The 26,311-nt window shown below is 38.9% G+C and overlaps 1 long non-coding RNA gene across 2 annotated transcripts; it reads left to right on the top strand.

Annotated features, from left to right (window-relative positions):
* Nucleotides 1-3,010: 3,010 nt before the first annotated feature.
* LOC105749097 lies at nt 3,011-24,697 on the top strand. Of its 2 annotated transcripts, XR_004231715.1 has the most exons (6): nt 3,011-3,108; nt 9,627-9,732; nt 10,847-10,984; nt 16,080-16,204; nt 20,124-20,178; nt 23,739-24,697. It is a non-coding gene; the product is annotated as an uncharacterized LOC105749097 (long non-coding RNA). The 2 variants fall into 2 exon arrangements; XR_004231716.1 differs by lacking the exon at nt 16,080-16,204 and having other exon boundaries at nt 23,739-24,696.
* The last annotated feature ends 1,614 nt before the right edge of the window (nt 24,698-26,311 follow it).

Raw genomic sequence — 26,311 nt, 5'->3', positions numbered from 1 at the left:
CCTTCCATAATCAAATTCCTGCTGCCTTGAGCCCTAATGCAAGTAGCAAGCCTCAGACAGGCAGCAGCCCTTCATTTCCGAGTATTCCTGGGAGAACACATGGTCACTAGGAATACCTGCTGAGTGCTCTTTTCTCCTACGTGCATCTTCTTGGAACAGCCAAATATACAAAGAGAAAGGTTTTTACTTTACTCTTTTTTTTTTTTTTTTTTACATACTACAATGTCTCAGAAAGAAATGTGTCTGTTTAGCTACCTGTTTATAGACAAATATATAGAGATTATATTACATATATTAAAATTTCCATCTATTTATATTTGTGAACATATATGTATACATTGTATATATTTATCTCTTCCTATCTATGTATCAATATATATATCTACAAACATTTGTCACTTTGTTTCTGTCATTTTTTTTCTCTCTGTCTCTCTTTCTGTGTCTCTCTGTTTCTGTCTGTGTGTCTCTTTCTCCCTGTCTCTCTCTTTCTGCCTTTTTCTCTCTCTGTCTCTGTCTTTCTCTGTCTCTCTCTCTGTGTCTATCTCTCTGTTTTTCTGCCTCTGTCTTTCTCTCCTTCCATCTCTGTTTCTATTTTTCTTTCTCCCTGTATCCCTTATCATACCTTATCATTAGTATAAGGAACTGTGAGAATGCACCTAAGACAGATGAGCACCTGCTGTATTGTAGTCTGAGAGAGCTGTTTAGGGAGCTGACAGTGCCTTAGTGATTTGCCCAGTCTCACATAGCCAATAGGCTTCAGAAGCAGAATTTGAATCTAACTCTTACAGACTACAAAGCCAGCTCTTTATGTCTTGCTGTCTTTCATATATATTAAAAGAAAATTATTTAAATATATATACATACATATAATATATTAATGTATATAATGTTTTATGTGGAATATAATTTATATTTATTATATAATGTGTTGATATTAATACATAAATTTGTATTTGTTAATCTGCAACATATATTCTCTCTACATATTCTACAACAAAAAATCCAGAGTAATTTCACAATATCCTACAATTTCCCATACAAGGAATATTTCCAATACCATGTAGTCTCTTTTTGGAGTATCTTTCAGTGCCTCAGTAAATTGCTCCCCCAACATCTGTTGCTCTGCCCTCTGCTGGTATATCTGGCTTGTGTTCTTTGACCCAATGGATCTTAGCTCTCTCTGAACAGGAGCAGCCTCAAACTTTTGCTGCAACTGTAGCCAAGGATTCTAGCTCTTCAGGGTCTTTCGCTCTAATGATAAAATAGCAGATAGGGCATGCTTCCTCTTGATAGCTTAACTGTCCCTTGGCATCCAGGTATACCTTAGAAATAGAGTGATTATATCTCTCAAAGAGATTTCTCTTCTTTCAGGATCAACATCTACCCAGGGCTATGGGAGTGCCAGCTGCATTACTTCACTCTGCAGATAGGAAGCTGGAAACTCCAAACCTGATGTTGTTTCCCTCTCTATCAATAGCATGGATCATCCTGTTCACTGTTCATTCTGGACTTTTCTTTTTTTAAACAGGATATTCATTGGTGTGTGTGTGTGTGTGGGGGGGTGCTTTCAGGTTTACTGGGACTATCTGATCTCAAATCTCATTCTTCTCTCTAGCTCCGCAAGGCTACACAGCAGGGATCCAAGCCATAACTACTTAGGTTTCCTCTGGACTGTGAGAAGGATGTTGTTGTTGTTGTTGTTTTTAGTTTCAGGTCCTCCATGTCTCTCTTTCTGTCTTTTTCTCTCTTCCTGTCACTCTAACTTTTTCTTTCTTTCTTTCTCCCCTTCTCTCTGCCAGAAACCTGTACTACCCATTGCATCAGCTGTAGGGAGTAATTTCTACTGCTGTAACATCTGTAGTGTGAGGCTAGTCAAAATGTTTACCAGAATGATTTAATAGGGAGAGCGATTGTCACTGCTTTTCTGTTTGTTTTAACTATGCAATCACTGTGTCAGGGAAAGAAAGAAGAAAATCCTTCGGAAAGAGAGAAATTGGAACTACCCTGAATATGTTTGGGAAGGGAGGAGAAACAGGAGAAGTACTGTTCGGGTTCATTTTTATTGTCTTGCCAGCCAAAACCTTGCTGTGTACCAAAGGGTAGAGGAGAGGACTAGTTTTTGGAAAGTACCTGAAATGGAGCTCCTTAATAATACATTAATTTGCATTGTAGGAAGAGAGACTGTTAAGGTAAAAATGGATATATAATATTGAAGAAGAATCAGAGAGAACTCATGGCTAAGACCCAGAAGACCACAATTTACCAAGTAATAGGGTAATAAATTGACATCTATAACCAACCTTAGAATTTCTCTGGTTTAGGTCCTGACTTTTACAGATGAGAAAATTAAGATTTGTACTAGTCCCAGGTTTAAACTAGTTATGCGATTTTGGGAAAGTTATTTAACTTTTCTGACCTTCATCTGTGAACAAAATGAAAACAATAATATTTACTTTATGGCTTAGGGGTGTTGTCAAAAATGAAGGACCTAATAGTTGTGGAAGTAAAGTATTATGTATTAGGGTAGGAATAGCATGCTTATTTATGCTGGAGACACCTATATCTAGCAGTCTAAAGAGGTGTGCTACTCAAAGATTAAGTTCACAGTAGATTCAAGAGTTATTTCCATTAAAAATAAAAGTTCCATCTTCCTTAAGAGATGGAAGTGTTCTAAATCTTGGGAATGAAAGAATTTATAAAACCCATGATCCTAGGGGACCTCAGATGGTCTCCCTCCTGGAAGGAACCTAAGAAAAAACTGAATCTTATTTGGTAGGTTTTCTTGTTTCCACTGATTTTTGTGATGCCCACTAGAATATAAACTCTTTGAGGGCCATCTTTGTAGACTCAGAGGCCTAGCATAGTATATATATATATATATATATATATATATATATATATATATATAGATATAGATATAGATATATAGATAGTCTTTAATGTTGCATTGAATTTTTTTAAAAATTCAGTTATGATTAATTTCTCTTCCTTTCTTCACCTTCTAGTTTTCCTTCATTTTCCTTGTGATGCATTGAGGATGAGCCAATTAAGGAACAAGACAGCTGAAATGAACTTTCCTCCTCTGCCTTTGGTTCACAAATCTGTATGGTAGGATTGTAGATTTGGCTGCAGAAGAGTAGTGATTTTTTAATAAAGATCTCAGTATTGGCTTCCAAATCCCTAGGAGGTTTAGTAGGAGAAGCTGTTGTGAAATTTCTGTAGACAGATCTTATTTTACTTCCTTGTTTTATGGAATTGGGCAGAGCCTGCCCTACAGAGAAGTGTAGTATATATCCATCAAAATTATGCGACTTGAAAGGTATCAAAAAGATCCCTTAGCACAAAATATCTACCCAGGCATAGTGCCTGAAATGCCAACACTTTGTCACCACTTTAGGCCAAGGAATTGTGCCAGGAGGTTCTCCAAAATCCAAATGCATTACATAGCGCATGAAGCCATTATTGCCTATTAAAATATGCTAACATCAATTGCTTTCAATTCAATTCAACAATATTTATTGAGTGACTATGGGCAAGCCAATGAGCTAGGCTCTGGGCCACAAAGACAAAAATGAGAGACTCTTCTCTCAAGGAGTATACGACTAGTAGCCAAAATTTATACAGTGATTTAAGGTTTGCAATATACTTTACATTTTACTTCATTTGATCCTCAGAATAGGCCCATGAAATAGTTGGTATTATCCCCATTTTATATCAAAGAACCTGAGGCCGAGACAAATTTAGTGGCTTGCCTAGGAGCATTACAACTAGGATGGTGTCTGAGGCAAGGTTCAAGTAAAGGTCTTCTTGACTAAAGCATCTAAGGTATTCAGAGGAGAAAATATAAAGTTTATATAAAGTAATAGAAAATAATTTCAGTGAAGAGAAATATCAAGAAAAGGATCTAGAAAGACCTTATGTTGGAAGTGACACCTGAATTTTAAGGGCCAGTGTAAGTAGAGAGGAGTGAATTCCAGATAGGGGTGGGGATAAGGATGGGGATGTGTGTGTGAGACGATAGGGTGGAGGGGAAGATCAGCTGGCCTAAGGCATGGAGAGGGAATGTTGTATATAGGAAATAGCTAGTAGAACATTTTGACAAGAATAAACAGTCCATGCCATTCCCCCAGAAAAACCATGAGAAGATGCAATGGTTGGGAAAACCATAGGTGTAATGGTCTATGACAAGTACAACACAATGAGGGAAACCCTGGAGGGTTTGAGAAGAAGGGAAGGAGTGATTAGAAATCATACTACTTAGTATTTGTTCCACTATTATATGAAGTCTCAAACAATCTGATCAGCTTTTCTATTTGGAGTCCTAATTTTTTATTCTCCTCTGGACATTCTCTTCTTCCTTTCACAGTGATTTTTGCATAACTGTCTCTTTATTTTTATAGCTCTTTTGCCCTTTAGGTGTTGCTGCTTCCCAACTGGAATGAAAGTCTCATACTTTACATTCTATAATGTCTTTCTTCTGAAAAGCCCCAAGTTCCTTCAAAAAATCAGCTTCTTTATTTTCAGATATTTTCATGAAGCAAAGTTGATAGTGATATACACATCTTACAGCAGGGTTAAGTGGAGTATTCAGACAGGAAACTTGTCTAAATTAGTTGAAAAGTTGAGCAGCTGGTCTTTTAACGCTGAAGACAACAGGTTATCTCTTGTACTAGGATACAATTGTCCTTTAATTACATTAAACAAATATTTATTGGGTATCCACTACATGGGAGAGAGATATTGTGATATGTACTCAGAGGATACAAAGATGAATGGGACCCCAAGTTGCTGCCTTTATGAAGCTTGCCTTTAGGACAAATATATGGACAATTCTGGCACAAGACAAAATTTAAATTCCATCCAAAAAAAATGTGTTATGGAGATTCCACAATTGAAAATTATATCATAGAGGGGATAAGGAAAGGCTTCATAACAGGAGTGATATTTGAGAAAGCCTTTTAAATTGGGTAGAAAATACGGATATTTCAACAAGTGAGAAAGAAGAGTATTCAGGGCATTGAGGGCAGCATGAAAAAGAATGTTGAGAAGGTAAGAAAGTAGGAGTAAGCTTTGGACATGTTCAGGGAGCAGAAAGTCCGAATGTGCCTGGAGTGTGAGCACTTCTGAGAGACAAGGAAGTTAGGGTGGGTCGTGTTAATGAGAGCTAAGGAGTGTGGATTTCATTTGGAGAACAATGGGAAGTCTCAGAGAGTCTGGCCCCATGGAAGCTACTTTTTTCTTGGAGAGGTGCCCAGCAAAGTCAATGGCAGGACCTAGAAATATCCCACACACCTCCCCCTCTGAAAGTAGTCGGGGAGCAAGGCTCCTACCGACGTTCAACCTGTTTATCCTGAAATGTTTCAGGGACATCTGAAGCACTTAGATAAACAGAGGAGGAAATCATTTTGTCAAGAACATGACTGCCCTTCAGTTAACCAGGGTTGGCTATGACAAGGTTATGCTGTATTTCATTATCCTGTTGGCTCACAAAATCTGAGCACGCAAGCATTCTGAATGGGGAGATGACTTGACATTGCTTCTGTGTATGTGTGCACCCCTGACACATCTGATGCTGGACCTTGGATTTCAGCTTTCCTGCCCTCTCCCAATAACAGTCTAAGTGACCTGAGGGTACAGGCTAAAAGACAACAGCCCGTCTCCAACATGTTTGTTTGCTATTTATTTTTGTAACTCAGTAAAATGCTAGAATACTTCTCCTACAGCTGCAAGCTGAGATAGGGACACTGAGTCACTGACTGACAGAGGGTGGTTTCTTTGAGTGAGAAGGTTCATTGCCATTAGAATATAGGTCTTTGTCCTCCAAATTCTGTCTGGGTATCTACATACACATCTCACCTCTCTTTCCCAGGAGGGGCAATCACTACAAACTTTAACACCAAGAAGTCTATAAAAATTTATCCACCATTGTCTTGTCAATAGATAGTGGATTGACAACTTAGACAATTGCTGAATTGTAAGCTGTGACGTATTCCTTTTTTTAGTATCTCACCTAATATGGGGTGATTTTTTGTGGCCTCCACCTTGGAATCTGACTTGTTTGTAGTCCTTTATTTAATCTGATCCTTCAGTCTGTGAGTTCTTTGAGAGAAGTGATTGCCTTTTTTTTTTTTTTTTTTTTTTGGTAGGGGTATCTCTAAGGATTATCTCTAGCACTTATATAGTACCTGTCATTTATCAGATGCTTAATAAATTCTGACCATCTGATGCCCTTAACCTAGAATAGACTCATTCTTTCTCTCCCTCCCCTAGCCATTCTAAACTTAACCAAACTTGTCCCATTCCTTCAAATTCTTGTTAGATTAGCTCTAATCTGTTCAACACATTCACATCTACCTGTTAATGGCTTATCTCTTCCAGATGTATTTATGTTTTACTAGGAGCTCCAGAAGATTTCCAAACTAAACCCAAATGAATGAATGAATACTAATCATAAAATTTTTATCAGTGTCATTTGATCATAGATTCATAGATGGAAGGAAATTCAGTGGCTATCTTGCATAGCTCTTTCATTTCACAGATCAGGAGACTGAGGCCTTTACATGTTAAATGATTTGCTCAGATCACAGGTAGGAAGAGAAAGGGCCAGAATTTGAAATCCCCTTCTGATTCCACTCCAAGTCTGTTTTCCATTGTTATCAAGCAACATTTCACCAGAATGGTCTGGAGAGAAATATATCTGGTGAGTTGGCTGCCCTTAGGCTGTGTCCTTAGTTGGTGATGACTGACTCTTTGGGGTTTTTCAGATTTTACTATGTAGGTAACGTAGGTGTAAAGCCAATTGTGTTGGTGAAGGTTGTCTTTGACACCTGCCAATAAGTGTTATGAAAACAGCATCTGACTGGCTGACTATCCTTGAAACTGTCTCGTGAGAATGCACCTATCTATCAAGCTTTTATAAAGGAGCTATTGTGCACATGTGTCCTGTAACATCTCACTTAACTGAAAACCACATAAATCGGGCAAACTCCCGTTGTCTAGAACACAGCCACAAACAAAAAAGTAACCAAGAGGGGGTCTCCGAATAACCAAAATAAATGGAGTGGGAAACTCACAGAATACTTTGCCTCTAAGGGATGAGGCAGGCTGGAAATAGCACAAGGTTCAAGAAGGGTTTAGACAAATTCCTGACTGCTAGAGCCGAAGCAGGACATTAAGGGAAGTGAGGGATGTTTGAGGGACATCCCTCGCTAACCTTTGGAGGTTGAGTCATGGAGGGTAACTGCGCCTTTCCAAAGCACATCCATTTCAGGGACACTGCCTGCCAGTTGCAGAGACGGTGCTGGACTGGATGAGCCATTGGTCTGACCTCTGTGGTTGTTCCTTTGTTCTCATGACCAGAGCCAGGTGAGACTAGCCTGTCCTGTGCCTCTCTCTCACAGAGTGCTTTGTCTTGTCCCTGCTTGCGAACAAAGGCACAGTGGTCTGTGGGAAGAGGTACTCCCCCAATGCGACTGATCAACAGGATGTCCAGGAGTCTGCTAGACAATTTAGAAGCACTTTGTTTTGGTCTTAGGGCAGGATTAGAGAAGAGATTCTAGTAAAGAACACTCAGTCTGGCTAAAGATTTCTTTTTAAAAATACCTTGCTACCTTAATAAAGCAGAGGTCCTGTTTTTACCACATCTTTGCAGATAATTAGTGTCAATGATTTCTTTTGGAGGAGTCACATTGTTCCTGTATTCAGAGACATAAGTGGTTGCTTTAGAGCTAGCCAGCATGGTTTAGATTTTGAGCTGTAGCTTTGGGTTTTCTTGTTATTCATATTGATTGTTCCAATTTGTATGCTGTTTTGCTCTGAAGGCTGTTGATCCGGTTTGTTTCTGTTCTCGTTGGCCGTGGTTATAGGGTTCCAATTTTGTATTATCTTCGATTTTCAGCTATTTCCCTCAAGGTGGTTTCTTATCTTGTATTTAATAGGTTTTTTCTTTTGTTTTGTTTTGTTTTTTCTTACTGGACTTTCCTGCAGGGCATAGCTAGGCCTTGACCCATATTCCTGCCCTGAATCTTTTTATTTGGACAAAGTATAAGAAAAAACTCCTGTCTTCCATTCCCCACTCCTGAAACCCATTGTGGATTTAGGTTGTTGTCCCTTCTTTCACTATCATAGACTTTTGAGTCAGAACTTAAATGGTGGTCACAAGGGATCTGAAGTCAGAAATTTCATTTTTCTCAAAACAATCTCTGTCTCCTAAATAGGGACAGTAACTGAAATGGGATTTCCCCTGTTGAACAGGAACAAAGCTAGAATCAGATTTTTCCTATAAACATACTTGCTATGGATATTTTCCAGTTGGGGGAGCTCCAAAGAGTTGCAAACTTTTTAAATAGTTAGACTTCACCTATTTTCAATCCATAGTCAGTCCAAACTAGGAAAAAACAGAAAAAGAAAAATACAGTCCTTGCTGGATGATGAGCAAGGAGGAGTCATGAGTATTGGTTTCTGGAGAGGGCATTGTGTTGACTGTGGGGAATAAACCACCTTCTAAGTTGCTGATATCAAAGACCAGGGTGTCACTGAAAGGTTGAGCTTACATGTTCACCGAGACAAAAAGGCTGGCCCAAGACCAAATTGTGAATCTACTTAAGATACATTTGCTCTTTTTCCTTTGAGTTTTATCCTCTCTCTGGATTCTTCACCTTGCTAGGACCTTGATAGCTCAGAATGGAACTGGGATGAGACATTAGTATACTCTGGCTAAGATGATGAACCTCTCACTCCCAAGATGATATATACATAATGTTACTTCTTTAAAGTCTGACAAATTCATGTAAACACAATTCACCTTGATGAGAGCTTCTTTACCACTTAGCTTCCATAGACATTAATGGTCAAAAATTCTTTTTATCCTTTGACAGTCAGAAATAAGTAGTTCCATTTACCATTTATTGCTCAGTTGGGTTCAACTCTTTGTGACCCCATTTGGAATTTTCTTGGCAGAGATATTTCTTCTCCTACTTATTTTACAGATGAGGAACTGAGGCAGACTTAAGTGACTTATCCAGGGTCACACAACTAGTAAACATCTGATGCTGGATTTGAAATTAAATTTTCCTGATTCTGGGCTTAGCACTCTATCTACTGTGCCACCTACAAACCATGTCTAATACTATTTTTTTCCCTTTTTCTCTATAAAATATAATTTATGCTTTCACACTCTTATTCATATTAGGTGGCATTTGATAGACAAAGAGTTCGTTTTCCTTCATTGCTGTACATCCCCCAAAGTGCGTTACTGACCACTTGATACTTGGAAGCTCCATTGTAACACATGATTTGACTTATTGTCAGTGCCAGCTGATGCTCATCAGTCCTGTGTGGGTGAGGCAGGCTTAAAAAGCAGACAGTTCCCAGTAGGCTTTGAGTAAACAAATCATAACACTGCTGTTTGCATGGTCCATAGAATCTATCCTGGCCCCATTTAATTTCCCGTGTTTCCTTGGGTCTGGCTTGGCTAATTGAATGGTTCTCCTCATCTGATGATTTCTTGGTCCTTTCACTGGTGTTCCCCCTCTTATCTACCCTACCTATATATGATATATTAAAAAAATACTATAAAAGACCAACAGCTTTCAGGTGGTAAAATTTTTTGATTCTGCTCCTTCCAGGTTACTGCATTTTCTTCCCTGACTTTTCTGCCATACTTACTGGCCAGAATTGGATTTATGTCCCTCATCATTTCCCCCCAGCCCTCAGTTTTCAGCAGTGGACTTGGTAAGGCTGATTATGAAACTTAGAAACAGTTATCACAAAATAAATATCATTGAGCAAAGAAAGTAGAATTTTCTGTCATTAAATATATTTTCATTTATATGATGTAATAATAATAATAATAGTATCCCCTGTTTTTATACTGTGCTACAACTTAAATTGCTGTCTATACTGCATCCTAACTTCTGACTTTGATCCAGGATTTTCCCTTGAGTGATAGTGACAATAATCATAATAACAATAATGGGTACTTATATCTAACATAATATATTGCTATATGATATATTCATCATATAGCAGATATTATAGATATATATATATATACATGTGAAATTACATATTAAAATTTGAAAATCACTTTTTACATATTATCTCATTTGGTCTTCTAACAAACCTATGAGGTGAATGCTATTAGTATCACCATTTTACAGATAGAAAAACTGAGGTTGAGAAAGGAGAAGTGATGTGGTCAGCATTTTACAGCTACTGTATTTCAGGATTCGAACCCCAAGCCTTAATGTTAGCTCTCTTGGAAGTACCTTTTGCTTTAGATCTACACATCTTGGGTGCTATACCCAGTTGCTTAAGGTCCTTTCCTGTGCTAGCTAAATTGATCACCTATTTTGTGTTTTATTTTTTGTTTAGTAACTGCTGATAGGCTATTATTTCTTCCCCTTCCAGGAAATATTTACATTTTGAAAGGACCTAATAGAGGCATTGCTTTAACCTAAAATGTGTGACTCAAGACTGGGAACATGGGGCATTCTGACAGGTTGTATACACACATACATGAACATACCCAGACATACACATATAGTCACCTTTCCAATTGGTTTGACTCTTTTGATTGACATGATTGCCAAATGGAATTATATATTCTGTGGACCAGTTTGATCAGTCATTTAGATCAGATGGCCTAACCCATTTTAACTTCATGTCCTTTGAAAAGGCAACTTTGTGGAGCTGAATCCAGATTTCTAAATGTGGTATAGACAAAATGTCTGTTGGAATATCAGGCTGGCAAAGCCGAATGTTGTAGCAGTATGGATGCCAGCTACAAAATGATTGTTAATATTTTGTTCATCTAATCTTCTCTTAAAAGTCAATTTCTTCCCAGGTCCAGAGTAAGCAGTCACCCTGTAAGTCAAGGCTGATGGAATCTCCCAATGAATTATTTCAGCTCGGTGTGGCTCCATCATTCTGCCAAATTCATCAGTACATGTATTCATAAAAATGGCAGAAAATCTTGGGAGTGGTGAGTGTCTGGTTTTGCTTTGTGTTTGCATGCCAAGGTACCTAGGGGCAATGGTATCTTATTTTTATGAATTTGGAAGGAACTCAAGGCCAGATGTTCTCCCCTGACATGTTGAAAATGTGTGGGTTAGATCTCCAGCCATGATTTCTTTCCCCACACCATGAGGGTGAGGAATGTACTTAGAACAATGAGTTACCTTTTAAGGGTGGTACAGAAACCATCCCACAATAATAATAACCTAGCTCCCTCCTCCCTTTGAAGGACATGAATGAATTTTAACATGATGTGTTCTTGCATCTCCTCACAGCCTAGAAATGCTTTTTCTTGGTGACAGATCTATTTTTCAGCAACCCCCGGGTAAAGATGAAGCTAAAATTAAAAAAAAATTTGCTTAGGAGTCACTGAAGAAAACAGACATATATACAAAAAAATAATTAGAGTTTAGCACATATTTAATAATAAAAAAGAGGGTCTTACCTCAGGCAGAGTTTCTTTAAAAATTAATTGAAAATCTATTATGTCTCCCACTCCTCTGTCCTTTTCTTAACCTTCTGCTCTAGGAGAAAGGACAAGAAAGGTTTCTTGGCCTAGAATGATGGAGAAAGGGGGTCCAGCATCCTTTATTTTTACTATGAAATCTGTGGAAAAAATTACATAATATCCATGTAAAAGCTGCTGGGTTCCCAGAAAATATAGTGGCCCTTGAAAATTTGCAAAGCTCCACAAAAATGATAGCTGTTTAAATGGGCTTTAGCAGAGGTCCAAATGACTTCTGTGTAGAAGGATGGGTGAGGAGAGTGGGAGAAGACATTTGGAGAGAATCTGAGGCTAGCAGATCACCCTGGCTTTTTGGTCCATCAGTAAACCCTTCAGTGAAAAGCCAGAGTCATTTTTCTCATGTCTGAAGAAAGTGATATTGTTTGGCAAAGAAGAAGGCAGGCTCTGGGGTGTGTGTGTGTGTGTGTGTGTGTGTGTGTGTGTGTGTGTATAACCAAGTCTGAAAATCATGAGCTGAACAATGGCTGTACAGTTGACCTTCTGCCGTATGGCAGAGGCAGGCCACCATGAATGGTTTTATCGTTATTCAGCCAGAAGTGGAAGGCTCCTGCCAATACTGACATTATATCCCAGTGCAATGAAAACAAAATGGACTGGCAAATAACCACTTTAAAAGTTAATTGTTGAAAACTCATAGATTAACTCCCTCAAGCTGATACCTATTGATTTAACTGCAAAATCTTCATTTGCCCTTAATTTTTAAAAAGCATATATTTTACTTCTTTCTCTCCTTATGTCTTCATCCTTGAAGGCAGAAGATGGAAACCTGGCTTTTGAAACAGGTTTAGCATTTCCTATGAGGCTCCTCTGAGTGAGAATTTTCTTCCTTTTCTCTATCCCTTGTCCCCAATTCCTGTTTGTATAGCTTTTGAGATTTTTGGGGAAATTTACCTTTTAGTCACTCTAAAGTCATCCTAGATTCCTCCCTAGCACTAGAGCCAGAAGAATGGGAGGGGAGTAAGTGATGTATCCCTTTGCTATAGTCTCTCTGCCTTTGCCAATTTTCCTTACTTGTCATTTCTAGTATAGATCATTTCTTCCTCCTCTTATTTTTTTTTGGTAGAGTATCCAAAATATAGGTGAATTAAAAAAAAAAAAAAACAACAGGGCACATTTCAGTGACAAATGTATATAGCAAGGTGCAATCATAGAATTAATCTATGACCTAAACAAATAAAAGCAAAATGAAACTTTGCATGCTTGAGCCATAATATTTAAATAATGAGGACAATGGGAGAACTACCACCATCAGGTTTCTCCTCCTTTCTTTGACTAACTGAATGTTCATTTGGCTTTGGGAACTATTCCATTTATTAATCAGTGTTTCACAACTGTCACCTGTGGCTGTAACATGCCCAGTGGCCATACCCTGGTAAAATCATTTTGGCAGTCTGTAAACAAGATTGAGAGTAAGTGACCTATCTCAAATTCATTGGTGATTTAGGATAATGTTTACTCCAAGCATGGGAAGATTTTCACCAGTGGAATGGGCAGATAAGAACAATTGTTCAGTCATGAAGATGGCTGACGTAGGCACTGTGAAATACTTAGAACTTGGTCAGACATCAAAGACACTAGGGCCATCCACCAGGCCATCATCAGTCATTTTGACTTTTGTTTTGCCACTGGACTTCAACACTTCTGAAAGAGAGAGTGAGACTAATGACTTTGTGCAACGGCATCACTTAAATCCAATTTCCACAGGAGTTGACATCACCCCCTGATATCGTTGGTCCCCTTTGTAAACAAAGGATGAACAATAGATCACTAAACAGTTTTTGGTCATGTCCAATTTTTTAAAATGGTAATTTATGCCATAAAAATTTCCCTTCAATCTGAAGCTTCACATGTGGGATACCTTAAATGATCTTTTGGGTAATGATTGACTCTCTATCCTAAAAGCTCAAAAAGCAAAGCTCTCATATTCCAGTTTTTCCCTTGGTTATTTCATCTTTAATGATTTCACTAATCATCCCTGTTCAGATCTTGTTACTTCCAAGTACCCTGGTCTCACATATCTAATTTCCTAGGTGGTCCAACCAGAACTTCAAATTCAAATCTGTTCAAAATTTAATTCTTTGCTTCTTCCCTAAACCTGTAAAATGGGGATATTAACAGTATTTGCCTCACAGGGTTGTTGTGAGGATCAAGTGAGATAGTTTTTTTGCAACTTATTTAGCACAATGCTTAGCATATAGGAGACATTTAGTAAATGCATATTTCCCTCCTTCCCCCACTTACAAATTTTCTATTCTTGTTGATAGTGTTATCATGCTACCAGTCATCCAGGTTCCAAACCTTAGAGTCATCTAAAACTCTTCTCTTTCCCTTACCCCTAATATTCAGTCATTTGAAAAGTTCCTGCTAATACTGACTCCAAAATATATCTTATATCTGTCCCTTCCTTTCTGGAGAGAGAATGAGGGACAGCCAGTGAAAATGCCCCAAGGTGGCAGGTGGAGTGTCTTGTTCTAGGAGCAAGGAGGCCAGTGCTTTGGGTCAGAATCTGTGGGGCTGAAAACAGTGTAAGAAGACTGGAAAGATAGGAGGGGGCCCAATTAGGGAGGTCTTTGAAAGCCGGAGGATTCTATATTTGATCCTGGAAGTGATGGAGGCTGCTAGAGTTATTGACTAGGGAAAGGGAGGGGGATGACATGGTCAGACCTGCGCTTTAGGAAGATTAATTTGACAAGTTGAGTGAAGGATAGACTGGAGTGGGAAGAGACCAACCAAAAGGCTGTTGCAGTAGTTCACATGTGAGGCAATGAGAGGCTGCACCAGCCCATTCCCTTCACTTGGGACCACTCCTTCCTAATTTTGATCAGGTGAAATCTTCTCCCATTAAGGCCCATCTCAGGGTGCCCCGTCCTCTTCCCTGAAGCCTTGATTGATCCTACCAGCTGAAAGTAATTTCCTCTGACTCCCTCCACAAGAAGGCTTTCTATTGCATCCAGGATAAAACATAAACTCCCCAGGTTGGCATTTAAAGCCCTTCACCATCTGACTCCAGTTACCTTTCTAAATTCCTTTTCATGTTGCCTATGTTCCAACTGGCTTACTTGTTATTACTTACATTCATCCTTCTATCCACCTTTGTGTCTGGAATGTTACTCCTCTCACCCACTCCCCATCTTAGCGTCCCCAACTTTGTTCAAGGGTCAGTTAAGGTGTCCTATCCCATATGAAACCTCTTTTAATTCTCTCCAGTTCTTAATGACTCCCCTCCTCAAATTATCTTTTCTTTCTTTAAACTGTTTATATATTATATACCCTAGTAGAAGATAATAATAATAACAGCTAGCATTTGTAAAGCACTTTAAGTTGCATAAAGCACTTTACAAATATTGTTTCATTTATCCCTATAACCATCCTTAAAAGGGGCTTTATTATTCTCATTTTATAGAAAGGGAAATTGAGGCAGAATGAAGTTGTCTTGCCCAGGATCATATAGCTAATAGGTGTCTGAGATCAAACTTGAAGTTGAGTCTTTCTGGGTCTCTCCACTATACCACCTGGATGCTCCTTGAGATCAATGATAATTTTCCACCTTTGCCTTTCTAGAGCCCTGTCAATATATCTTACATTTAATAAACAGATAAATACTAATTGAACTGATTTTCATTGAAAGGAAGATGAAGGCTGAGGTAGAATAAGATTCTCTAGTATAGTCACATTTTCAAATGTCATTTGTTTTTAACTGTTGGAAGGGGCTTTCTAGATTATCTAGTTTGGTTTTCATTTTACAAATCATGACGTTGAAGGCTCCTTTTTTTTTTTTTTTTTTTTTTTTTTTTGTGAAGTCTCACAAGCAGTGCCTAACCAAGCTAGCAATTAAAGTTGTCTCCTAATTCCTCCCCTAGTACTCTTTCAGAACCATAATAATGTTTAGGCTATCTCAAGGAGACATGACTAGTGATTTCCATGTCCTTTGTGTTATCTGCAACCATTTTGCAAAAGGAATTTGGATTTTCACAGAATCTTAGAGTTGGAAGGGGCTTTAGTGACATCTCCTTTCTCTTGCCAGATACTTTTCTCCTTCCTCTTGCTATCATTTCCCCAAATCGTGGTCATTCAGACAAGTCTGGGGACACTTACTACATTCTCAAATAGGCTGTTCTATTACTGGAAAATGTTAATTGTTAGAAGGTATTTTATTTAGGTTTCCCCCTCTAACACTTCCCCCATACTCCAATCAATTCAATCTTCTCTGTTGCTGGATCTTATTGCTCCATTGCTTTTTCTAATCTAACTCAGGGTGTCCATTTTCCACAGGAATATGGTATGTCCATGCCTTTCTCACCATTAGGTTAGTGAGGGAGATATGCATTAGAAATATGGGTTTGGAGGGTGGTGGTTTAGATTGTTGAGTCCACCCCCTTTACTCCCCCCAAAAAAGTAAGAACCAGGGCCAGAAACCTTCCCCTCCTGGAAAATACCAACTGACAACTACAAACAGACACGAACAGTTTGCATGTGTTGTACTAATGTATCAGCCACCACTACAACAAAAATTCATTTTATGACTTTTTTTTTTAAGGCTTTAGTAAAATAAAAAATTAGGGAACCACTGAAGTCAACTGAGCAGAACAAAGGAATAACAACAGCACAAAAAACCCAGCGTGAGTCTACAGCCTGGGGGGGAGGCTGCAACTGATGGATCAGGTGACAGGCATCTTTTTCTTATTTCCATTTTAATCTCTGTCTACTAATTGTCATTAATATCATCAGGGTCACCAGACCACTAGTGCGGATCTGCCACCTCCCCCAGCAGCGGCAGCCCCCAGCCATCCCCTTCTTCCTCCCCACCCACTGCTCCCCATCCTCTTGGGGTTTGCCCCTTGACTAACCCAGTCTGGCTGGGACTTGGAGGCAGGAAGGAGAGGCTGGATGCACAAGTTTGATCCCCAGTGGGTTCCCTTGCAGGTGGAAGGCCTGGAAGGTGGGAGTCTTCAGGACTCTTGCTACAGCACGCCTGCTTTTCTTGGTAAAGGTGCCATGGAAAGGACGCTTCCTCTACTAACTGTGTTTTGCAGACAGCTGCCTGTTGGGGAGCCTTGGGGGGCACAGGCCTCTGCAAATAGAGAGGGCTCACTTAACAAATGTTTGCTGAATTGGACTGAATTGAATTGGAGTGGAGATTATAAATATGACCTCTCTCTCACCCAGATTATTTTTTCTTTTCTCCCCAAGGGTCACTTTAGGACCTTGAAAAGCCTTAGGAAAATTGGACCGTATAATAATAGCTTGCATTTATATGGTGCCCAAAGATTAGCAAAATGCTTTGCATATATTATTTCTTAATCTTCACAACAGCCCAGAGAAGTAAAAGTTGTTAATGTCTCCATTTTTCAGACAGGGAAACTGAGGCTCAGTGTAGTTAAATGATACAGCTCCTGTTTGAGAGGGATTTGCATCCAGGTCTTTCTCAATACTCCATCCATTATTCCATGCTGTTCCCTAGGGGATGAATGGAAAAACCCCCCTCTACCTGTTTTTTCTTATTCTGAGATATGTGTGATTTGCATGATGAATTATCTTCCAATTAAACTGAGACTTTGTAACTAAGTGTGGTCTAAGGGACAAGTCATTCCCACTCCCTATCTCCATCTCTCCCCCTGCCTCCAAAAAAAGAGAAAGTCTCACAGATTTTTTTTTCCTTTTGCAAAGCATTAGGGTCTTAGCGACTTGGTAGAAACCCCTATGATTGAAGAAGAGATTCATTGTCCCATTCTGGTCATCCCAAGACTATTAGAGCACCAAGAGGTCAAACTGTCTAGTCTCTTTCCCCCAGGCAGATGGAATGGGGCAGAACCAGGTCCCTGCCTGTCCTTTTCATCTGCTTCCGAAGGGAAGCATTTAGGCGGGCTTCCCTGCTGGGCCTCAGGAACTGCAGTGTCTAATGGAAACATTGCCTTCTGCTGTGGAGGCCAAAGTCAGTCTCCAGCCACGAGAAGGTTAAGTTTTGGGGGGCCTCCACTGAGGGGGATTAGCTATAGAGGGAGCACTGGAGACCTGGGGTTCTCCACGTTGTAGGGTTTACTGCCCCCTTTCTTCAGCAGAAAAATGATCTGGGAAAGGAACTGGGGACAGAGAAGCTGAGAGGAGGCAGTAGAGGGGAGAGAATGGATAATAAGCAGTTGTGGGGGGGTGGGGGGGGAGCGCTGAATTAGAGCTGATTTCTTTGGTCGGAGTCTGCTCAAAATTCAGTGATTCTATCCTTGAACACAGCTTCTGCTTAGTCAGACTCTGAAACTCCTTCAGAGTGCTGCTTTTACTTTACTAACTCCAGGGAAGAAAAGACAGTGTGTCTTTCTGTCTCTGTCTTTGTCTCTCTGTCTCTCTTCCCTTTCTGTCTCTCTGTCTCTCTCCCCTTTCTGTCTGTCTGTCTCTCTATCTCTGTCTCTCTGTCTCTTTCTCTCTCTCTGTCTTTCTCTTACATTGGGATTGACTCAGCTCAATATTAAAATCAGGTTCCTAGAGAAACGCCCTTGTCTCAGTTCCTACTTCTAGTTTTATTTCTCTCCCTTAGATCAATTCAGAGTCTTTTCTCTTAGCTATTCTAGTCATTGAGAATGCAATACTTTTTCTTTCTTTCTTTCTTTCTTTCTTTCTTTCTTTCTTTCTTTCTTTCTTTCTTTCTTTCTTTCTTTCTTTCTTTCTTTCTTCTTTCCTTTCTTCCTTTCTTCCTTTCTTCCTTTCTCCTTTCCTTCCTTCTTCCTTTCTTCCTTCTTCCTTTCTTCCTTCTTCTTCCTTTCTTCCTTCCTTCCTTCCTTCCTTCCTTCCTTCCTTCCTTCCTTCCTTCCTTCCTTCCCTCCCTCCCTCTCCTTCTTCCTCCTCCCTCCCTCTCTCCTTCCCTCCCTCCTTCCCTGTCTCCCTTCCTTCCTCCCTTCCTTCCTTCCTTCCTTCCTTCCTTCCTTCCTTCCTTCCTTCCTTCCTTCCTTCCTTCCTTCCTCCCTCCCTTCCTTCCTTTCTTCCTTCCTTCCTTCCTTCCTTCCTTCCTCACTCCTCGGGTTCAGATTCAGATCCACTGTGGCATAGTGGCTGAAGTCAGGAAGAACCTGAGTTTAAATTTGACTCTAAATAGCTGTGTGACCCTGGGAAAATCACTTAACTTCTGCCTGCCTCAGTTTTCTCAACTGTAAAATGGATATATAGGTTGGTTCGGAGGAACAAATGAGGCAATATTTATAAAGGGCCTTAACATAATTCCTGACATATAGAAGGCACTTAAAGTTGTTGTTTTTTTTTTTTTTTTGCCACTATGCTCCCAAATATCCCTCTTATTCCAATTCCCTAACCCTACCCCTCACCCTGAATTCTCCCTGCCAAAATATTCTTATACTACTTTGATACTGAGCACATAATTGCTTCTTGCCAGTTTTCTATTTTTTAATCTTTCGTAATGAAGACTTCTTTTAGGCATATTGGTAGAAAGAAGGACTGTTATTTTATTAGTAAAGGGAACTCCCTGAAGAGTTAGTCAGTCAACCAGCATTTATTGAACACCTATTACATTCTAGACACTGTTCTAAGCTCTAGCTATACAAAGAAAGAAAAGGGAGCTCCCCTTTAATGAGGGATTCAAGATGCAACTATGTATAGAGGAGTATATACAAACAAGATATATATATATGTATATACATATAGTTAGATATGTTAGATAGGTATGTATACATGTACACATATATGTACACACTAGTAGATACAAACAAGATATATATGTGCAGATATGTGTGTATGGATATGTACATACACATGTTTGTATATATAACACATATGTATATGTACAGACATGTATATACAAACAAAAATATATGTATGTATAGAGATAGATATGTAGATATGTGTGTATGTATGAATATATGTACATATACACATATAACATATATGTACATGTATAGAAAAGCATATACAAACAAGATATATAGATAGGTATGTATGTAGAAGTATGTATAGACCAGACACACACATATGTGTGTGTATATATATATATATATATATATATATATATATACATTTATATATACATATACATACACACATGCTGAAATAGAAATAATGACAGAGAGGAGATACCAAACAGAAGGGGGAATCAGGTGAAGAATTCTCTTTACCATTGCAGGTACCTTCTCTACAACTTGTAATCATAGAGAATCGTTTCAGACAAGTTGTCCTAGAAATTGCCTGGGGTCACACGATCTGGATGGCTCAGAAGTGAGATTTGAACCCGGGTCACCCCAGAGCTATCTCTGTACCCATTTATTATCCATTATCTCTTTCTGTCTTTCTCCTAGCCATCTGCTTTGAATTAAATAATGCTAGTATATACTCCATCTATCACGTGGATTCCTTCTGTTTCTAAAAGGAATGATGTTAGCTGGTGGGACACATACAACATGGCTTCTGGAGGTTTCCTGGTCCTACCAGCTGCCCCAGACAAGTATTAGCCTCACTAAAATATCATTCAAACTCCTACTTCTCTTTTTTAAGCCTGTTTCCCTAACATCAAGTCACCTGTGAGTCATAAGATCATAGTGTAGGGTGTCAAGGGTGCCATTTATGCAGTCCCCTTATTTTACAGATAAAGAAATTTGGGTCTGAAGACATGACATGAACTGCCTGAAGTCACACAAGAAGTAAGTGTCAGAGACATGGTTTGAAACTAGGTCCTCAATGAATGTAAACTGTTTGCATTTTTGTTTTTCTTCCCGAGTTATTTTTACCTTCTGAATTCAGTTCTCCCTGAATAACAAGAGAACTGTTTGGTTCTGCACACATATATTGTATCTAGGATATACTACAACATATTCAACATATATATATATAGGACTGCTTGCCATCTAGGGGAGGGGGTGGAGGGAGAGAGGGGAAAAATCAGAACAGAAGTGAGTGCAAGGGATAATATTGTAAAAAATTACCCTGGCATGGGTTCTGTCAATAAAAAAGTTATTATAATAAATAAAAATAAATAAAAAAAGAAACTAGTTTTCTGGGGCCAGATGTTAACGGTTAGTCAAAGGTCCATGATGGATGAGAAAGGGCCATGAATTGCTCTGTAGTAGGGAGAGCCTCATTGCTGGAGTTAGCAATGGGGAGAATCAAAGGGCAGGAAATTAAGAGTCTAAATTCTGGGATCAGGGAGAATTGTCAGGATAGGGATAGTAGAAGGTGAAAGGGGAGAGAATGGGCCAGGCTGTTGAATGAATGTGGATAAAGATTGGGATGAGGGATAAACATGGACTGAGCCGAGAGGTCAAGAGCACAAGCAAAATCAGCATCCTCTCTGGGAAGACAGATTTTGCTTTATCCTGGTGTAAAATAATGATGAAATGCTCTCTTTATGGTGGAGCCATGAATGTCATCCATGATCCCACCTTGTATGACTTTGGGCTGGGCTAAAATTTCCATCATCTATAAAATGACTGGACAACTCTGAAGTCACTTCTAGCTCTATCCCTATGATGATAGGATTCATTTTATTTCTTAAAGAGGTGTTGTAAGTTGGTGGGACACATGCATCACAGCTTTTCAGGTCTTCTGGTCTTAACTGCCCAAAACAAGTATCAAAAAGCCACATTTACATAATCATCTAGTAACTTTTTTTTGTTTTTGGCCTGTAATTTAAAAAAATAAGGGATAATACAATTCATGTTGAATTGTAGGTGGAATTATTGCTTCACACAAATTGGCTGCACTTATATACAATACAAATTCTGGGGGTTATATGTATTCTTGAGCAGCCAGAAGTTGTAAGAATGATGCTGGAACTTTTTTTAAAAAAGAGAGAGAGAAAATCATTTGAAAACTTGTCGGAGGTCAAAAACAGTTGAAAGATCAGGAATCCAGGCAGGTTCAGAGTTATCAGAGCTCATAAAGAATCAGGAAGCCAAGTATCTAGTCAAGAAGCTATAATGGTTATCAAACTTCCAAGGAAGTAAAATTTTGTAATCCTGGCAAATAGGCAATTCAGGGGAAGAGTAAGAGGCCTCAGGTTGTCCATCTCAGGGAGCCTGATTTTGCTAAGGCAGGGACTGGCCCCAGATCATGGGTGGGCCTGACATTGCAGCTGTGGCTGAGTTAGGGGATTGTCTGGGGCTGGAGAGGGAGTGAAAAAATTATGCTTAAAGGTGATTTTTAATAGTTTGGCAGAGGGAAGAGGGGGTGGTTGGGAGGGAATGGGAGATAATGGGGAGGATTCTTTGTATAGCTACCAGCTGGGATCCTTCCTCAAGAATAATCCTTTCCAGCTCTGACAAGAACCCTGGCTTTTTGAATTTCTGTGGCAGGTGACTCAGTTACTTCCAAGCTCATCCGTGGTACTCAGAGCATCCGTCTTTGGCACCTTTATTATTATTATTTTTAATAATGAGAGGATGCTAATTGTTTTCTGCTGTTTCCCCTCTTCTCAAAGCTCCCCAGTATTATCCAATGTCCCCGACCCCAGGGTCCCTGGATCCCCAGTCCCCCATCCAAATGCTAATCTTTGTCCCCACCACTGTTTTTGCTGGAAGGAGAAAGAAAGATTTTGTCTTTGAAGCCAGACCCTGGTCAGTCAGGAATAAGCTGAACAGGTGCTTCTGGGCCATCAAAGTCTTGAAGCAGTTAAACTTCCTTTCACCTTTGTTGCAGTTCCTTTAAAAGAAATAGAGAGATCTTCAAAAGGTGGAAGGGGTGGCAGGCCAGAAACGTAAAGTGTGTGCAATCACTCAGATACAAGTGGCACCACTAAAAATTGCCTTCATATATCAGCTTATGGTTTACACACTCTGGCAGAAAGGACACTAAAAGGTCAGCAGAAAAAAAATTTATATGTCAGGCCTGGAGCTGCGACTCCAAAGGTGGTAGGAAGACATGATCTGAGAAGGGTTCTAGAGGGACTGGCTAAGTGCTTGATGTGGCAGGATTTTTTCCCCTCTTTATTTTATTTTTAAGGAAGTTGCTTGCAAACATCAGCAGAGAAGGCAAGGTATAGACTCACAGTAACCTCTTACTATGACCCCTAGTGACAAGACGGATAGTTCCATTCATCTATGGATGAACAGCAGAGACTTCTTGTAATTTTTTTTTTTTTTTTTGGAATCCAGGATGTAATTTTTTTGCAGAGAGGGATGTAGCACTTGTGAATGCCCTGATCAGTCATGTGCCCATGATGAAGTGGGAAGGGGGAAGGAGGGGTAGAGAGGAGAAAGAGGAGGGAGGGAAAAGGAGAAAGAGAAGGGAAGAAAAAGGGCAAGCTATACTCTGGGGGTCTGCGAGATGCCAGCTCCTATCCAGCAAAACATCTCCAACCAAATGCTAATGGAGAATGTGACTTCCAACCAGCGTGATCAACAAATACACCTTAAATTAATAATGCTGCCTTTTAGTACCAATTGCTTTGCAAGAATGGTTGGTGGATTGCTCCTTCCTCTCTCCTCCTCTGTGTCACCCCCTCCTCCCAATTCTTCCTAGCAGAAAATGCTGGGAAAGAAGTGGGTCTCAGTGGAATTTTGTTTAAGACTGACCCCCCTACTTTATTAACCGTGTAACATTTTAAGGTTGTTTTTTCCTCTCTGTCTCCTCCAGCAAGTCTCTATTGATCACTGTTTACAGTTATAATCCCTTTCAAATTTATCATCCATGACTAACACCCCACATATTGATTAGTGTTGACGGATGTCCCTGTACAGTATATAGCCACAGTGATCCTGGCCAGTGAAATACAGTAGAGATGTGTTTGTGTGTACATGTGTATATATGTTTGTGTTTATATACACACATATATACATATGAACACATAATTATTTTTTCTTCTTAATTTGCTTTTTGCTTTTGAAATTTTCTACTCTTTTTTTTGCTCTTAGAATAAACTCCTAGAAATACTGAATTCTGTGTTTATATTTGGATTAATAAAAATTTTTTATATAATACTTTTTGGAATTGAAAAGGCAGTGTGGCTTTGCTACTGGGTGGCTACTGGGGGGCTAGACAGGCCCTGTAGGAGATCAGATTTATGAGGGACATCCACACGTCTTAACCTAAAGCCTCAAGTAACAAAGATGTAAGGGCTAGTTTTTTAGGGACAAATTAGATGTCACTTGTGACTAAGGACAAGGTGTCCGAAATCTGGACTATAAATGGAGTCATTTGTCAGCAGTGAATTTTTTTTTTTTTTTTTTTTGCTTGCCGTCTATAACCTCTTCTCTGCTTCTTACAGACAGAAACTACAGAGAAGCCGTATGCTCAAAAGTCCTGATCAGAGATGCATTCAGGGTCACCTGGTACCTTTGGAGATTGGTGTTCTAGACTATGTTATGCACTTGGGCAGGGTTTTTAGCATCTGTTTTAGGGATGGGATGGGATCTCAAATGTTGCCTTCTAATATAGTGGTGTAGCCTAGCTGAATAAGAATTGGATTAGGAGTCAGAAAAGAATGAACAAATGCAAAACAGTTGCATACATTTAGAGGAATCATTTAACTTTCCTGAGCCTCTTAGAATCCAGAGGGTCAGTGATGAAGACTGTTTCCCATCTCCTAACAGAAATGATGGACTAAATGGTGCAAAATCAAACACATTTTTAAGACATGGACAATATGGAAATTCAATTTACTTACCTATTAATATTTGTCACAAAAATTTGGTTTTTTTCTGTCTTTCTTTTTTTCTTCAGGGGGTAGTAGGAATTACAAAAACCAAATGCTTATTAATTGAAAAAATAAAATTGGTTAAATATAAAATGAGTTTAATAGAACCTCCTTTGTCTATTTCATGGATTTTTTTAATGAAGTGATGATTGTGGAATGTGGAAAATAAAGGTCACCATCATCATTATTCTGGAAGTTTGCTCTTATTTTTTCCATTAAAATTCTAATTTGCCTTATTTTACCTGGGAAGAGAACTCTATTAGATTATTAATGTCTTATGGGAAGGAATGGAGTCTTCTTTATTTTTATAAATCTGTCCTGTACCTTATATATATAACAGATGCTTAATAAATGTTTGTTGGTTGAATAAAAAATTTCAGAGATTGTCAAGTAAATCCTGTTATTTGAGATATGAAGAAATAGATTCAAAAAATTTGTCCTATGGCCAATCCAGTTAGAAAATTTTAGTGGCAGACCTCAAGAACTAATGCTATCATCCAAGAAACTTGAAAGAAAGGTAAGAGGCAGTTCTATTGCAGGAAGTTCACAGATTGATTTTAAAAATCAAAATGAGAAAAAAAGAAGCAATTTTCTTATACCTACTAAATAATTTTAAGGGAGGGAATGGGATATTACATGGAGCTACTACTGCCTCTTTTTATTTACACTTTGCCCCCAAATTTCAGAGGACCCACATAGAATATAGTGGCAGCACCTTCTGAAGTTTTGCATGTGCTAGACAATGCTTGGGTTTTTTTTTTTTTTCTTTCTGACAGCAGTTGAGACAGACAATCTTTGTTTTCCAAAAGATCTATTTCCCCAAGTTTCACAGTCCCTTTATAATCATGGTTTTGGTTCTGTGAATGACTTCAGATTAATTTCTCATTTAGGTTTTTAGTATACCTGAATACAACTCAGTTATTTGATAACATAGTTGTTAATCCTCAATAAAAATATTTTAAAATAATCAGTTGGCATTTATTTAATATACTACCTCATCCTATTAAATCTATCTCTTTAGATTTAATAGGACAGTTTATAGTGTCACAGCAGCGTAATAAGGATGCTATTGGGATGGTTTAGAAAGCATTTTCATTATAAACTGTATATTTCAGGCACTTCTAATTTTATAAAGTAGCATATTTGTTTGAATGTGTAATTGCTTTATGTTTTCTCCTCTTTTCATATTTGTAGATTTCTTTCAAGTTCACACATATATATTTATATACATACATACATACAGAAAGAAGGATAAGAGAAAAAAGGATAGGGAGAGGAGAGAAGAGAGAAGAGAAAAGGACAGGAGAGGAGAGAGTGAAGAAGAAGAAAGAAGAAAAGAGAAGAAGGAGGAGGAGGAGAAGATGAGAAGAAGGAGGAGGAGGAGGAGGGAGAGGAGGAAGAAGAAGGGAGAAGAAGAAAAGAAGGAAGAAGAAGAAAAAAGAAGGAGGAGGAGGAGGAGGAAGAAAAAGAAAAGAAGAAGAATCAGGAAAAGGAGAAGGAGGAAAAGTATAAAGAAGAAGAAGGAGGGGGAGAAAAAGAAAAGGGAGAAAGAGGATAAAAAGGAGAAAGAGGGAGAAAAGGGGAAGAGAAGAATGGGAAAAGAGATGAGAGAAAGAGGGAGGGAGGAAGATAGAGCAAGGAAAGGAGGAAGAAAGAGGGAGGGAGGGAGGAAGAAAGGAAGAGAAAGAGTTGAACTCAGAACAGGCACATCCCACCCCACCCCTTCCCAACCAGGGCTTGAAGCTGGGAGGACTCTGAGCAGGTCAAGTCACTCAATTCCTCAGTACCCCTCAAGCAACTTTTAAAATCTAGAAATTACAACTAGATTGCTGATTTGCATTTGTGGAAGGTTCTTATATCTCAGGAGTTCCTCACATGAATGTATCATAAGTATAAATTGTGCACACACACACACGTGCATTTATCTGTCTACAAATACAACTGTATATGCATATTTACATATTCATACTGGTTTATTCTTACACATACTTATACTCGCATGTAAATATATACTATGTGTACAGACATTATACATAGATGTATGTGCTAATGCATAGATGTACAGTACATTGCACACAATACACACACAAACATACATTCATACATTAGATTTGTGATTTTATCACTATAAGCAATGATATGCT

The sequence above is a fragment of the Sarcophilus harrisii genome, chromosome 2 (genome assembly GCF_902635505.1).
Source record: "Sarcophilus harrisii chromosome 2, mSarHar1.11, whole genome shotgun sequence".
NCBI classification, from domain to species: Eukaryota; Metazoa; Chordata; class Mammalia; order Dasyuromorphia; family Dasyuridae; genus Sarcophilus; species Sarcophilus harrisii.
This window is presented reverse-complemented; position numbering and strand designations above follow the sequence as displayed.